Source organism: Mobula hypostoma, chromosome 13 (assembly GCF_963921235.1).
Source record: "Mobula hypostoma chromosome 13, sMobHyp1.1, whole genome shotgun sequence".
Taxonomy (NCBI): domain Eukaryota; kingdom Metazoa; phylum Chordata; class Chondrichthyes; order Myliobatiformes; family Myliobatidae; genus Mobula; species Mobula hypostoma.
In genome coordinates, this window is record NC_086109.1 from 29781053 (window position 1) to 29789261 (window position 8209).

An 8209-nucleotide genomic window follows, 5' to 3' on the forward strand; every position below is an offset into this window, starting at 1 on the left:
AAGGAAGTAGGCCCTTCAACCCAACTTGTCCATACTAACTGTATTGCCCTGCAAGCTAGTCACATCCGCCTGCTTTTGTCCCACAGCCCTCTAAAACTCTACTACCCTTTTTATTTAAACTTGCCTTTGACCAACATAATTTTGTCTTTTTTTAATGTTTTCACTTAATCCTATTGTAAAACAAATTTGACTACAATACATCATTTGTATGAAAAGTGCTCTCTAACTCAGTTATTATAATTATTATTATTATATTTTTCATTTTCACAGCTCAAGGTGGTAAAACCTGAGGTACGAACATAGCCAAACACACTCATTTCTCAATTGCAAGGACCTTTTGGACTATTCTCATGGTGTTTAGCATTACAGCTTTCTGGAGCTTTACATGAAAATTGCTCCTCAACACTGAACCTTTCTCCATGACTGTGGCCTGTAGCACTGAACTGGCTTCACGGCTGTGGACTTACTTTTGGGGACCTACGTTTCACGTTTTGTGGAATATTTGTTTGCTTTTTAAATTATTTCCACAATTAGTTCTTTCGTTTTCACGCATTGGATGTCTGACTGTCTTTGTAATGAGGGGTTTCCCATGAACTGTATTGTGTTTCTTTGTTTTCAAGCTGCCTGCAAGAAGGTAAATCTCAAGCTGGTATACAGTATACATACTTCGTACTTTGAACTTTTTGTGTGAGTGCAAGACTTATTTTCCCAAACTATTGGATAGTCAGAGAATGTCACAATCCTGCCGGATTTTCACACAATGTTGACTTAAATCTAGTTCGCTGTGGTTGATAATTAAGAAACAAAAGAAAATGTTGGTCAAATTTCATCCTCACCATAGTTAGAAATGAGACCAGTTCTTAGTTTGGGATGGTGGTGAATATTGGTAGCTCTGGTTGAGGTATCTGATGTTGTGGCATTCACCGAGCTTGGTCATTAGCTTGTAGACGTTTCATCACCAATTGAGGTGACGTCCAACAACTGTGTACTGAGAACATCACTTCAACTGGTGATGAAATGTCGGCAAGTTAATTGCCAAGCTTGGCAAACACCGTGACATCAAACCAGTTCTAAGCATTTGGAAGTTTGGTTGATCAAAATGTTTGCATGACTTTTCAGCTCCAATTGAGAAGCCATCATCAGTGCGCAGTTAAGGGCATTGTCTCCTCGGAATGCCAGCTTATCTACTCCTCTGGGGACCGAATGTTCTAAGTATCTTGCCATCACCCCAGTTGAGATTATATATTAACACTTCACCAAATGGTGTATTCACCATCACATACAGCCTCAACAACCCTTCAAAACAAAAACAGAAGTGAACTCAGTCACCTGCCAGCTGTATATTCGCACATCTGCATGAAACTAGACACTTCTGGGATTCTTGCCAAAGTGATCGACAATGAAAGATTTCATATCACTACTGATGCTGTAACATTTTTCATTTGTCTTGCTGTGTCTTTCATGTATGCCCTTGAAAATAAATAAATAAATAAATATTTAAAACATGAGAAGTTGAAATAATACTGTATCCTTTATGGAGGGAGATCATAATTTGGTGCCTAAAAGCATCTTCTGGTCAATGAAGCATTATAGAACAGTCAATGTGAAAATGTAGAAAGATGTGGCAGCCAATTCTCACAAAGAAATGTTCCAACAGTAATGAAATAAACAATAAAATCATTTTTTTAAGAAGTTGTTTGAAGTATAAGGTTGGCCAGGACACCAGGTAGCCTGCCTGTTTTTCTCCAGAAATTGTCACAAAATCGTTTATGTCCACCTGATGGGCTGGAATTGTCTCTGTTTACTATCTCATCCAAAACTTTACTTCCTTGGATGAGACAGAGAAGAGCCACACTGCATAGATGGAAAGTAGATTCAGTGGCCACTTTATTATGTACAGCTGTACACCTGCTTGTTAATGCAAATATCTAATCAGCCAATCACGTGGCAACAACTCATTGCATTAAAGATTGCAGATATAGTCAAGAGGTTTAGTTGTTGTTCAGACCAAACATCAGAGTGGGGAAGAAATGTGATCTGAGTGACTTTGACTGTGGAGTGATTGTTGGTGTCAGATGGGGTGGTTTGAGTATCTTGGAAACTACTGATCTCCTGGGGACACACACAATGGTCTCTAGAATTAACAGAGAATAGTACAAAAAAAAACAAAAAAAATCCAGTGAGCAACAGTTCTGAGGGCAAAAAGAAAGAGAGGTCAGAAGAAAATGGCCAGATTGGTTCAAGCTGACTGGAAGGCGACAGTAACTTAAATAATCACGTGTTACAATAGTGGTGTGCAGAAGAGCATCTCTGAATGCACAACACATCAAACCTTGAAGTTAATGGGCTACAGCAGCAGAAGACCACACTAGGCTCTACTCCAGTACTTAAAGTTGTCGCCAAGTGTAGTGTATCAATGCACAATAACAGCAGAAATTAAGCAGTATGCATTGATCAATATTTTGAGTATTGTAGGGTTGCACTATCAGCAGTAGGTATAACAATGAGTGAGAAAAAAAACTGTAAGTGAACCAATTTTATTTATATTTTTGATTATAAAACTTTGGAGTTATACAGCAAACACCGCAGAAAATTTCCTACCAATCCAGGAGATATGGGGAGAACTTAGAGAGGATGAACTGGGAAAAATACGTACATTTGTTACAATCAGTAACACTGCAATACAGCTGTTGTCAAAGTACACAGCTACAGCCTGGTATTCACACAGCTGGCCAAATAAATGGGCCAAATATTCTGCGCCAAAGACAACAAGTGTGATTGAGGGTAATTTAATCTTTTAATTACTTAAAGAACATATAATCTGCTGGAGGAGCTCAGAAGGTCAAAGGGAGAAAAGAATTGTCACCATTTTGCATGAGGACTGAGAGCGTAGATGAAAGGTAGCCAGTATAAAGTGGAGAGGGGGATTGGGCTTTGTGGTGAGACAGTCTCACCAGTGGCGACATGATGGCTGAAGATAGAAATACAAATAATGACCAACATATTGATATTTTGTATACTGTATACTGTATATTTTGTATACTCTCTCTTTCTCTCTCTCTCTCTTTTGCTTGTTATGCGCTGGCATTTAGGGCAGCAATAAAGGTCCGTCTCTGGTGGTGTTCAAGGCTACCTTCATCATGTCAGTAGCTTCATTGTGATGCAGCAGTGCCAAATTATTAATGTTACTGTGGTATCAAATATTATTGAGAATTACTGTTCTTAAGAGCCCGTGATATTATAGAAGATATACTAAGACACTAACATGGACAGAAGTTTGGCTCACTAGCAGGAGAGATAGTGGGAAGAAATGGGACCTTTTTCTGGTTGGCTGCTGGTAACTAGTGGTTTTCCACAGCAGTCGATGTTGGATCTACTTTTCACGTTACGTGTTCATGATCTGATGAATTTGTGGCCTGGTCTGCACATGTGGGGGAGCAGGTAGTGTTAAGGAAGCAGGGAGTCTGCAGAAGCACTTGCACAGATTGGGAGAATGGCCAAAGAAGTGGCAGATGGAATATAGTGTAGGGAAGGGCACGGTCATGCACTTTCGTAGAAGGAATAAAGACATGAACTATTTTCTAAACTGGGCGCAAATTCAGAGATGCAAAGGAACTTGTGAGTCCTAGTGCAGGATTTCCTAAAGGTTAATTTGCAGGTTGAGCCAGTAGTAAGGAATTCAAATGCTATGTTACCACTCATTTCAAGAGGTTAGACTATGAAAGCAAGGATGTAATGCTGAGACTTATAGGGCATTGATCAGACCACAGTTGAAGTACTGTGAGTGGTTTTGGGCCCCAAATCTCATAAATGGCATGCTGGCATTAGGGGAGGGTCCAGAGGAGGTTTATGAGCATGATCCTGGGAATGAAAAGGTTAATGTATGAGGAGTGTTTGATGGTTCTTGGCCTGTACTCACTCGCGTTTAGAAGATTGAAGGGGATCTCATTGAAACCTACCTAATATTGAAAAGTCAAGGTAGAATGTACACAAGAGGATGTTTCCAAGACTCTAGGACCAGAAGGCACGGCCTCAGGCTACAAAGATGTCTCTTTAGAACACAAATAAGGAGGAATTCATTCAGCCAGATGAATCTGTGGAACTCATTGCTATAGATGACTGTGTATTTAAAGTGGAGCTTGGTAGGTTCTTATCAGTAAGGCATCAAATTTTATGGAGAGAAGGCAGGAGAATAGGATTGAGAGGGAAAATAAATTACCCATTATGGAACAGGCTCAATGGACCAAAGGGCCTAGTTCTCTTCCTGGGTTTTCTGGTTTTATAGTCATAATATATTTTTGATAAAGGATACAAAATTTCTGGGGAATGTGCCTTCTAAACTCTGGAAAGTCTAGAACTACTTTTATGTTTTTAACATTCGGATTCAGTGCATTGGTGGCATATTCCCTCCTGTACAAGCGGTCGTACTTGTTGTTTAAGTCACTGTAACTTGGTTGTTCCAACAGGTGTTGGCTCATAAAGAACAGCTGAGAAGATAGCGTTTCTTTATGAAGTTGTTAGTCCGCCTCAGCTAGTTTCCTAGATTAGTCTTATGCCTATATGGTTAGGGAACCTACTGGCATTCACGGGCTTATCTGATAACAGAAGAGTACCTGATTACTTTGAAAATCTACTACAGGCGTAACTCGGAGCGATCAATAGGGGAATGAGGATCTTTGAAAGCAATCAACAAAATAAATATCAAATAAGTGGGTTATGAAATATTCAAAGAAAGAGGAATGTATGAAGTTTCAGCATAAAATACTCTGAAGTATATGTGCTGGTGTAAACTGAATTTTGGACTAGGCCCATTGCCTGGATACATTCTAGAGCATGCGTTCAACAGAGTTTACTGTCACAAAATACTCACAACTTTTATATAGCTGACCTGTATAAAAGCCTCTGTCATTTGCAGATGCAGAATGCAGAATGAAACATATCAAGAAAGAATCATTAGCAAATCCTGGATCCTACTGAAAATCTACTTCCTTCTCTCAAGCGATACGCAGTACTTGAGGACACCATCTTAAAATGAAAACACTTACCAGTGATTGATGTTTTGTAAGCACTACAAATGGTAATAATTTGTATTTGGTTATTGAGGGTGAGGTCTGACAGTGAGGAATGTGGTCTTCATGCTGCTTTTTTTCTCATGTCCGTTTGGAGACAATCAATTTCAGATGTGATAGCATTGGCTCATGCCCATATAATTTGGGCAATTGAATTGGCATCTACTGTACTGGTATAAATAATGATGAAGATGGATGTGCATGTAACTTATTACAACAGCCCAGTATTAACTCAATTTGATATCATATTTAAAAAAAGTAGTTGACTAATTGTTTAGATTTTCACACTTAAAAGCAGGCTACATTGAACATTAATGTATGTTGTATATTTAATAATTCAATAATATTAGAATAATCTTGTGTATATTTTGCTTGATTGAGCATTCTTGTTTGTTTAACTAATTAATTACGGGTTAAATGTAAAAATAAATTAATTGCATAGATCCTCAAGTTTGCGGATGACACGAAGCTGGGCGGCAGTGTTAGCTGTGAGGAGGATGCTAAGAGGATGCAGAGTGACTTGGATAGGTTAGGTAAGTGGGCAAATTCATGGCAGATGCAATTTAATGTGGATAAATGTCAGGTTATCCACTTTGGTGGCAAAAACAGGAAAACAGATTATTATCTGAATGCTGGCCGATTAGGAAAAGGGGAGGTGCAACGAGACCTGGGTGTCATTGTACACCAGCCATTGGAAGTGGGCATGCAGGTACAGCAGGCGGTGAAAAAGGCGAATGGTATGCTGGCATTCATAGCAAGAGGATTTGACTACTGCAGTTGTACAAGGCCTTGGTGAGACTACACCCGGAGTATTGTGTGCAGTTTTGGTCCCCTAATCTGAGGAAAGCCATTCTTGCCATAGAGGGAGTACAAAGAAGGTTCACCAGATTGATTCCTGGGATGGCAGGACTTTCATATGATGAAAGACTGGATCGACTAGGCTTATACTCTCTGGAATTTAGAAGATTGAGGGGGGATCTTATTGAAACATATAAAATTCTAAAGGGATTGGACAGGCTAGATGTAGGAAGATTGTTCCCGGTGTTGGGGAAGTCCAGAACGAGGGGTCACAGTTTGAGGATAAGGGTGAAGCCCTTTAGGACGGAGATGAGGAAAAACTTCTTCACACAGAGAGTAGTGAATCTGTGGAATTCTCTGCCACAGGAAACAGTTGAGGCCAGTTCATTGGCTATATTTAAGAGGGAGTTAGATACGGCCCTTGTGGCTAAAGGGATCAGTGGGTATGGAGAGAAGGCAGGTACAGGGTTCTGAGTTGGATATCAGCCATGATCAAACTGAATGGTGGTGCAGGCTTGAAGGGCTGAATGGCCTACTCCTGCACCTATTTTCTATGTTTCTATGTTTCTATCGTGCTATCATGTCATACATGCATGCCTCACTGGAAGTAAAGACGAAGTTAGACTCACATTTTGGACTCCTGTGTCTTTATTTGAATTAATTTTATGTTTCAAAGTTAGAAAACATAACACTGTATGTTTCCAAAGAATTTGAGCATTACTATAAAATTACCCGAAAGTGAGCCTCTCAAAAGTCCAACCCTACGAGAGGTGGAATAGGTGAGGACACCCAAAAGGGCTCTGGTGAAGTTGTACAGCCCTTTCCCCTGTACAGTGGATGCAATGGATGAACTTCAACCATACCATCAACTTTAGATGATGGAGTTGGGAGGTCATCAATGGCTTAGCTCTACTGGGAGCTAAAGTCTCAAAAAGAAGAATTAGAAAGTGAGGTTAAGTTCTTAGATTTTGAAGGTTATGTTATAGGGTAAACTAATTGTTGGAAAAGTACATAATTCTCAACCACCAACATTTGGGGTTCATTCTAAGAGGCTAGTCAGATGTTATGATGTAAATACATAAAGTACTTTTACCCCACTTTGTGTTCAATGTTCGGAATACAATAAATGAGTTGTTACTGTTGTACTTAAACATAAAATGCCTCACATCGTTTTATTTGCGAAAACCTACAGTATTATGAAGTCACAGCTGTTTTTTAAAAATTGTTGTCAGTGTATCTAGGCCAGTATACAAGTCAAAAAAATTTTTTGAAGCTTCAGTCTAGATAGGACATGACTTGTATTCTTTCTGCAATGATCTACTCTTTCTGGCTTTCTTTTTTCTTAAATTATTATTGAATGTCATTTACTTTGGAGAGGCAGCTGAAAATCCTCAAATTGCCACAATAACTATCTTCTGTCTCTTAGCGATCCTCAAATAAAATAGAAACCATGCTTTATCCAGAAAAGAATCCACAAATCAACCACATGGGGACTATTATTGAGATGTTTTGGCTCTGCCATTTACATGTTGTCATCACTTAACTGATAATGTGGCACTCCACCCCTAACTTGTCTATCTTCCTAACTTCCTGTAAAACCCTCTGAACAATTTGTTAATCAAAACTAAATAGAATTCATTGTGGAGTTTTGTGTCATTACATATACAGTTCTGTGTGAAAAATATAAATTGTAGCAATCATTCCGTAAGGATTTCTGCCAAGAAAATGTTGTACTATGTGATATTCAGGTGAATGTCATTAGGTTAGTATGAAAAATTTCAGCTGTAATCTTTAAGCGAATATTGGTTCTGACAAGAATTGGCTACCCAGCAGATTTTACTGATTTCACTGACCCAAAGATGAAATATAATAAAAATTATACATGATCAACCTGATTCATTTGTGCTATATACATCAAACATGTGCCTCACAACATGTCTGCTGAATGCAACACAAACAGATCTTACGGTTTTCTTTTTGTCAGTTTCTATTTGTAACTAATAAACAGAGCAAAGATTATATTTTACTTAATATGTATGAAAAAAATATCCCATAACATAGCTGTCTTTTTGGAATTGCACAATTAGTAGTTAACAAACAGTTTGTCCTACTTGTATAGAACTCTTAGATATTATTAAGGACAGATGGTCCTTGCAGTTCATAATACAATGAATGTAAAAAGTGCTGAATATGGATAAAATATAAACAAAAATACTAATATGTCTGGGTAACAGGAAAGACAAAACATAATATTTATGTCAAAGCTATAACAATAATTAGCATTTGTGGGAATTCAGGGTAAGTTTTCATATGTTGATAATAAGACCATCAAAAGCTCTTGG

General features: G+C 38.4%; 1 long non-coding RNA gene across 1 annotated transcript in view; it reads left to right on the top strand.

Annotated features, from left to right (window-relative positions):
* Positions 1 to 743, top strand: part of LOC134355931 (uncharacterized) — a 46665-nt gene extending 45922 nt beyond the window's left edge. Inside the window, exon 3 of the long non-coding RNA XR_010020223.1 lies at positions 271 to 743. This is a non-coding gene — a long non-coding RNA (uncharacterized LOC134355931). The remainder of the gene's footprint in view (positions 1 to 270) is intronic.
* The last annotated feature ends 7466 nt before the right edge of the window (positions 744 to 8209 follow it).